The sequence below is a fragment of the Rattus rattus genome, chromosome X, assembly GCF_011064425.1.
Source record: "Rattus rattus isolate New Zealand chromosome X, Rrattus_CSIRO_v1, whole genome shotgun sequence".
NCBI classification, from domain to species: Eukaryota; Metazoa; Chordata; class Mammalia; order Rodentia; family Muridae; genus Rattus; species Rattus rattus.
The window spans coordinates 98,276,402-98,285,511 of NC_046172.1; the positions used below are offsets into that span (position 1 = coordinate 98,276,402).

General features: G+C 40.3%; 1 pseudogene; it reads left to right on the plus strand.

Moving 5' to 3' along the window:
* The window catches only part of LOC116888102, a 14,441-nt pseudogene extending 6,301 nt beyond the window's left edge, over positions 1–8,140 (plus strand).
* The last annotated feature ends 970 nt before the right edge of the window (positions 8,141–9,110 follow it).

The window sequence follows — 9,110 nt, forward strand, 5'->3', positions numbered from 1 at the left end:
ACTGGAAAATATCATCCTGAGTGAGGTAACCCAATCACAGAAAAACACACATGGTATGCACTCATTGATAAGTGGCTATTAGCCCAAATGCTTGAATTACCCTAGATGCCTAGAACAAATGAAACTCAAGACGGATGATCAAAATGTGAATGCTTCACTCCTTCTTTAAAAGGGGAACAAGAATACACTTGGCAGGGAATAGAGAGGCAATGATTAAAACAAAGACAGAAGGAACACCTATTCAGAGCCTGTCCCACATGTGGCCCATGCATATACAGCTATCCAATTAGACAAAATGGATGAAGCAATGAAGTGCAGGCCGACAGGAGCCGGATGTAGATCTCTCCTGAGAGACACAGCCAGAATACAGCAAACACAGAGGCATATGCCAGCATCAAACCACTGAACTGAGAATAGGACCCCTGTTGAAGGAATCAGAGAAAGAACTGGAAGAGCTTGAAGGGGCTCGAGACCCCATATGTACAACAATGCCAAGCAACCGGAGCTTCTAGGGACTAAACCACTACCTAAAGACTATACACGGACTGACCCTGGACTCTGACCTCATAGGTAGCAATGAATATCCTAGTAAGATCACCAGTGGAAGGGGAAGCCCTGGGTCCTGCTAAGACTGAACCCCCAATGAACTAGATTGTTGGGGGGAGGGCGACAAGGGGGGGAGGATGGGGAAGGGAACACCCGTAAAGAAGGGGAGGGGGGAGGGGGATGTTTGCCCGGAAACCAGGAAAGGGAATAACACTCGAAATGTATATAAGAAATACTCAAGTTAATAAAAAAAAAAACAAATAAGAAAAATAAATAAATAAATAATAAGAAAAATAAAAAAAGAAGGGTTTGTGTTGGGTACGCAAGGCGTACATATTCAATTCAATGGGGTTCTGGGCCAGGCTATAGAGTAGGTGCATTAGCTACATGAGGTCCTGAGTGCTGGAAACATTGATGATGCCTTACAGCGCTACTGTGAAGCAATTAAGCTCTATTCCCATAACTGGCTGAAAGAAAACAGGAAAACAGGGCAACAGCACCCTGGACACACAGGCCTATAGGACGGTCCAGCCACTGTCAGAATTGGCAGAACAAGGTAACATCAGGGACAACCTGATGGCGAGAGGCAAGCGGAGGAACCCAAGCAACAGAAACCAAGACTACATGGCATCATCAGAGCCCAATTCTCCCACTAAAGCAGACATTGAATATCCAAACACACCAGAAAAACAAGATCTAGATTTAAAATCACATATGATCATGATGATGGAGGACTTCGAAAAGGACATAAATAACTCCCTTAGAGAAATGCAGGAAAGCATAAATAAACAAGTAGAAACCTATAGAGAGAAATCACAAAAATTCTTGAAAGAATTCCAGGAAAACACAAACAGGTAAAGGAATTAAAAATGGAAATAGAAGCAATAAAGTAAGCACAAAGAGAGACAACCCTGGAGATAGAAAACCAAAGGAAGAGACAAAGAGCCATAGATACAAGCATCACCAACAGAATACAAAAGATAGAGAGAGAATCTCAGGAGCAGAAGATTCCATAGAAATCATCAACATAAACTGTCAAAGATAATGTAAAATGGAAAAAGCTATTGGTCCAAACCATACAGGAAATCCAGAAATCAATGAGTAGATCAAACCTAAGGATACTAGGTATAGAAGAGAGTGAAGACTCCCAGCTCAAAGGACCAGTAAATATCTTCAACAAAATCATAGAAGAAAACTTCCCTGACCTGAAGAAATAGATGTCCATAAACATACAAGAAGCCTACAGAGCTCCAAATAGATTGGACCAGAAAAGAAATTCCTCCCATCACATAATAGTCAAAACACCAAATGCACAAAACAAAGGAAGAATATTAAAAGCAGTAAGGGAAAAAGGTCAAGTAACATATATAGGCAGACCTATCAGAATCACACCAGACTTCTCACCAGAGTCTATGAAAGCCAGAAGATCCTGAACAGATGTCATACATACCCTAAGGGAACACATATGCCAGCCCAGGTGACTGTATCCAGCAAAAATCTCAATTAACATAGATGGAGAAACCAAGATATTCCATGACAAAACCAAATTTGCACAATGTCTTTCTACAAATCCAGCACTACAAAGGATAATAAATGGTAAAGCCCAACATAAGGAGGCAAGCTACACCCTAGAAAAAGCAAGAAACTAATCGTCTTGGCAACAAAACAAAGAGAAGAAAAGCACACAAAGATTATCTCACATCGAAATATAAAAATAACAGGAAACAACATTCACAATTCTGTAATGTATCTCAACATCAATGGACTTAACTACCCAATAAAAAGACATAGATTAACAAATTGGATACGCAACGAGGAACCTGCATTCTGCTGCCTACAGGAAACACAATTCAGAGAAAAAGACAGACACTAACTCAGAGTGAAAGACTGGAAAACAACTTTCCAAGCATATGGTTTGAAGAAGCAAGCTGGAGTAGCCATTCTAATATCGAATAAAATTGATTTTCAAACAAAAGTCATCAAAAAAGATAAGAAAGGACACTTCATATTCATCAAAGTAAAAATCCACAAAGATGAACTCTCAATCCTAAATAACTATGCCTCAAATACAAGGGCACCTAAATACATAAAACAAACCTTACTAGAGCTCAAAGCACACATTGCACCTCACACAAAAATAGTAGGAGATTTCAACACCCCAGTCTCATCAATGGACAGATCATGGAAACAGAAATTAAACAGAGACATAGACAGACTAAGAGAAGTCATGAACCAAATGGACTTAACAGATATTTATAGAACATTCTATCCTAAAGCAAAAGGATATACCTTCTTCTCAGCTCCTCATGGTACTTTCTCCAAAATTGACCATATAATTGGTCATAAAACAGGCCTCAACAGATACAGAAGGATAAAAATAATCTCATGCATCCTATCAAACCATCATGGGCTAAAGCTGGTCTTCAACAACAATAAGGGAAGAACGCCCACATATACATGGAAATTGAACGATGCTCTACTCAATGATAACCTGGTCAAGGAAGAAATAAAGAAAGAAATTAAAGACTTTTTTAGAATTTAATGAAAATGAAGGTACAATATACCCAAACTTATGGGACACAATGAAAGCTGTGCTAAGAGGAAAACTCATAGCGCTGAGTGCCTGCAGAAAGAAACAGGAAAGAGCATATGTCAGCAGCTTGACAGCACACGTAAAATCTCTAGAACAAAAAGAAGCAAATACACCCAGGAGGAGTAGAAGGCAGGAAATAATCAAACTCAGAGCTGAAATCAACCAAGTAGAAACAAAAAGGACCATAGAAAGAATCAACAGAACCAAAAGTTGGTTCTTTGAGAAAATCAACAAGATAGATAAACCCTTAGCCAGACAAATGAGAGGACACAGAGAGTGTGTCCAAATTAACAAAATCAGAAATGAAAAGGGAGACATAACTACAGATTCAGAGGAAATTCAAAAAATCATCAGATCTTACTATAAAAGCCTATATTCAACAAAACTTGAAAATCTGCAAGAAATGGGCAATTTCCTAGAGAGATACCAGGTACCGAAGTTAAATCAGGAACATATAAACCAGTTACACAACCCCATAACTCCTAAAGAAATAGAAGAAGTCATTAAAACAAAAAGAGCCCAGGTCCAGACAGGTTCAGTGCAGAATTCTATCAGACTTTCATAGAAGACCTCATACCAATACTATCCAAACTATTCCACAAAATTGAAACAGATGGAGCACTACCAAATTCCTTCTATGAAGCCACAATTACTCTTATACCTAAACCACACAAAGAGCCAACAAAGAAAAAGAACTTCAGACCAATTTCCCCTATGAATATTGATGCAAAAATATTCAACAAAATTCTGGCAAACCCAATCCAAGAGCACATCAAAGCAATCATCCACCATGATCATGGCTTCATCCCAGGCATGCAGGGATGGTTTAATATATGGAAAACCATCAATGTAATACACTATAAAAATAAACTGAAAGATAAAAACCACATGATCATTTCATTAGATGCTGACAAAGCATTTGACAAACTTCAACACCCCTTCACGATAAAAGTCCTGGAAAGAATCGTTATTCAAGGCATATACTTAAACATCGTAAAAGCCATATACAGCAGACCAGTAGCTAACATTAAACTAAATGGAGAGATACTTGAAGCAAACCCACTAAAATCAGGGATTAGACAAAGCTGTCCTCTCTCTCCCTACTTATTCAATATAGTTCTTGAAGTTCTAGCCAGAGCAATCAGACAACAAAAGACAACGAAAGGGATACAAATTGGAAAGGAAGAAGTCAAAATATCAGTATTTGCAGATGAGATGATAGTATATTTAAGTGATCCCAAAAGTGATCCACCAGAGAACTACTAAAACCTGATAAACACCTTCAGCAAAGTGGCTGGGTATAAAATTAACTCAAATAAATCAGCAGCCTTCCTCTACACAAAAGAGAAACAAGCCGAGAAAGAAATTAGGGAAACAACACCCTTCATAATAGTCCCAAATAATATAAAGTACCTCGGTGTGGCTTTAACCAAGCAAGTGAAAGATCTGTATGATAAGAACTTCAAGCCTGTGAAGAAAGAAATTGAAGAAGATCTCGAGAGATGGAACGATCTCCCATGTTCATGGATTAGTGGGATTAATATAGTAAAAATTGCCATTTTACCAAATGCGATCTACAGGATCAATGCAATCCCAATCAAAATACCAATCCAATTCTTCACAGAGTTAGACAGAACAAAAACAATTTGCAAATTCATCTGGAATAACAAAAATCCCAGGGTAGCTAAAACTATCCTCAACAATAAAAGAACTTCCAGGTGAACCACTATCCCTGTACTCAAACAGTATTACAGAGCAATAGTGATAAAAACTGCATGGTATTGGTACAGAGATAGACAGATAGACCAGTGGAACAGAATTGAAGACCCAGAAATGAACCCACACACCTATGGGCACTTGATTTTTGACAAAGGAGCCAAAACCATCCAATGGAAAAAAGATAGCATTTTCAGCAAATGGTGCTGGTTCAACTGGAGGTCAACATGTAGAAGAATGCAGATCGATCCATGCATATCACCCTGTACAAAGCTTAAGTCCAAGTGGATCAAGGACCTCCACATCAAACCGGATACACTCAAACTAATAGAAGAAAAAGTGGGGAAGCATCTCGAACACATAGGCACTGGAGAAAATTTCCTGAACAAAACACCTGAACACTTGATCTTAGGCTTATGCTTTAAGATCAAGAATCCACAAATGGGATCTCATAAACTACAAAATTTCTGTAAGGCAAAGGACACTTTTGTTAGGGACAATGACGGCACCAACAGATTGGGAAAAGATCTACCAATCCTACAACAGATAGAGGACTTATATCCAAAAATAAAAAAGAACTCAAGACGTTGGACCCGAGGGAGACAAATAACCCTATTAAAAAAATGGGTGGTCAGAGCTAAACAAAGAATTCTAGCTGAGGAATGCTGAATGGCTGAGAAAACCAAAGAAATGTTCAACATCTTTAGTCATAAGGGAAATGCAAATCAAAACGAACCAGAGATTACACTTCACACCACTGAGAATGGCTAAGATCAAAAACTCAGGTGACAGCAAATGCTGGCGAGGATGTGGAGAAAGAGGAACACTCCTCCATTGTTGGTGGGATTGCAGACTGTTACACTATTCTGGAAATCAGTCTGGACGTTCCTCAGAAAATTGGACATTGAACTACCTGAGGACCCAGCTATACCTCTCTTGGGCATATACCCAAAAGATGTCCCAATATATAACAAAGACACATGCTCCACTATGTTCATAGCAGCCTTATTTATAATAGCCAGAAGCTGGAAAGAACCTAGATGCCCTTCAACAGACCATTGGATACAGAAAATGTGGTACATCTACACAATGGAATATTATTCAGCTATCAAAAACAATGACTTTATGAAATTCATAGGCAAATGGAGGGAACTGGAAAATATCATACTGAATGAGATAACCCAATCACAGAAAAACACACATAGTATGCAATCATTGATACGTGGCTATTAGTCCAAATTCTTGAATTACCCTAGATGCAAAAACACATGAAACTCCAAGAAGGATGACCAAAAATGTGAATGCTTCACTCCCCTTCTTTAAAGGGAACAAAAATACCTTGGCAGGGAATAGGGAAGCAAACTTTTAGAACAGAGGCAGAAGGAACACCCATTCAGAGCCTGCCTCACATGTGGCCCATACATATACAGCCACCCAATTAGACAAGATGGATGAAGCAAAGAAATGCAGGCCGACAGGAACCGGATGTAGATCTCTCTTGAGAGATACAGCCAGAATACAGCAAATACATAGGCGAATGCCATCATTAAACAACTGAACTAGAATGGGACTCTCGTTGAAGGAAACTTAGAAAGGACTGAAAGAGCTTGAAGGGGCTTGAGACCCCATATGAACAACAATGCCAACCAACCGGAGCTTCCAAGTACTAAGCCACTACCCAAAGACTATACAGGACTGACCCTGGGCTCCAACCTCATAGGTAGTAATGAATAGCCTAGTAAGAGCACCAGTGGAAGGGGAAGCCCTTGGTCCTGCCAAGACTGAACCCCCAGTGAAGGGGATTGTTGGGGGGAGGGCAGTAATGGGGGAAGGATGGGGAGGGGAACACCCATAGAAAAGGGGAGGGGTAGGGATTAGGGCGATGTTGGCCAGAAACCGGGAAGTGGAATAACAATCAAAATGTAAATAAGAAATACTCAAGTTAATAAAGAGGAAAAAAAATGAAGCCAACTATTTCCCGCTTAAAGAGGGCTTGCAGAACATGGAGACCAGGTTGGCCGACAGGAAGTTCATGAATGCTTTCAGGTTGCCTAATCTGTACCACAAGTTGTTGAATGATCCCAGGACCAGAACACTGCTCAGTGACCCCACCTACAAGAAATCATAGAGAAGCTACAGAAAAAGCTTTCAGACATGGACATGAAGCTACAAGATCTCTGGCACCTTGACTACTCTGTGCCCTCCTTGGGATTGATCTGGACAGTATGGATGAAAAGGAAGTGGCTGCAGCACCTCATCCACTCCCCACAAGGAGGCCAAGGCAGAACCAATGGAAGAAGATCTTCCAGAGAACAAGAAACAGGCACTGAAAGGAATGGAGTTGGGAAATGCCTACAAGAAGAAAGATTTTGACAAGTCCCTGAAGCATTATGACAGGGCCAAGCAGGTGAACCCTATCAATATGACATATAACTCATAAAGCAGCTTTGCACTTTGAGAAGGGTGACTCCAACAAATGCCAGGAGCTCTGTGAGAAGCCACTGAAGTGGGCAGAGAGAACAGAAAAGACTTCCACAATATCACCAAAGCTTATGCCCAAACTGGCAATTCCTATCTCAGATAAGAAAGTTACAAGGACGCTATCCATTTCTAAAACAAGTCTCTGGCAGAGCACTGAACCCCAGAAGAAGTGCTCAAGATGTGCCAGCAGGAAGAGAATATTCTGAAGGAATAAGAACAACTGGCTTATATCAACCCTGACTTGGCTTTGGAGGAAAAGATTAAGAGCAATGAATGTTTCCAGAAAGGGGACTAACACCAGGCCATGATGCACTATACAGAAGCCATTTAAAAAAACCCAAGAAATGCCAAATGGTACAGAAACTAAGCTGCCTGCTACACCAAGATCCTGGAGTTTCAGCTGGAACTCAAGGACTGTGAAGAGTGCATCCATCTAGAGCTAACCTTCATCAAGGGCTATACACAGAAATGATCTGCTCTGGAAGCTGTGAGGGGACTATACAAAAGCCATGGATATGTACCAAAAGACATTAGACCTGGACTCCAACTGTAAGGAAGCAGCAGATAGTAACCAATGATGTATGATGGCACAGTACAACAGGCATGGCAGCCCTGAAGATGTGAAGCAGAGGGCCAGTGCTGACCCTGAGGTCAGTGGCAGATAATGAGTGACACATACAGGGATTTCATCCTATATCAGATGAAAAAGGACCCCCAGGCTCTGAGTGAACACTTAAAAGAATCCTGTAAATATCACAGAAGATCCAGAAGCTGATGGATGTGGGTCTGATTGCAATTCAGTGATTACTTGCTTGTCCCCTCTTCCATTCGCCAATGAGGAAAGGCAAGCTGGGATGGTGGCAAGCAGCTCTAGGCCGAGGTGGGGGGAAAAAATCTTATCTTTTTATTTATACAGGTCTACAAGGAAGACAGACTCATCCAGCACTACCTCCGTCCCTCCTAGCACATGCATGGTCTCTTTACTGATGCCTTTAATTCTGAGTGTCCTTCCCTGCCCACTCCCAGACTCCCTCTCACTGTCTTAGCTGCTTCCCTGTACTATAGTTGGTTATTTTTTAATTGGGGCAGTGGGTGCATACAGGGAAGGTAGTGTATTCTTCCCAACCTCTGGTCACTGTTGTCTTTACTTGTTCTTACCCACATCCTTCCTCAATAAAACAAACCAGTCAGGTACGGTTACATGTTAAAAAAGTAAAGGGTTTGTAATGACTCACCATTCCAGAGTGTGGTCCATTACATCAGATAGTCATAGCAGCAGGAGCGTTAGGCAGCTAGTGATTCTGCATTTACAATCAGAAAGAAGAGGGAGATCAATGTAGCTATTCAGGCTCCCTTTCCCTTTTAAATTCACTCCAGGAACCTGGGCCATAAAGTATGCCTCCCACATTTAGGGTGAGTTTGCCTACTTAAGTTAAGCCAGTCAAAAAAGACAATCTCTGATAGACAAACCAGAGGCTAACCAACTCTAGATAAACCATAAAAGGCATTTTCATAGGCTCCTTTTCTTCCTAATTATAGGTCCTTTTGACCATCCATATAAAACACTACATCATCCAAATTTAAACTAATAAACATCAGAGCAAGATTAGACCATATATAGAATGGAATTAACAGATCCCTACAGTGTATTTTATTAATATATATGGCAAACACATTCTTCTTGGTAACCCATTGAATCACCTCTAAAATATACCACAATTTATTTTGAAAATTAAGTGTTAACAAATGCAAAACTATAAACATAGTTTATTTT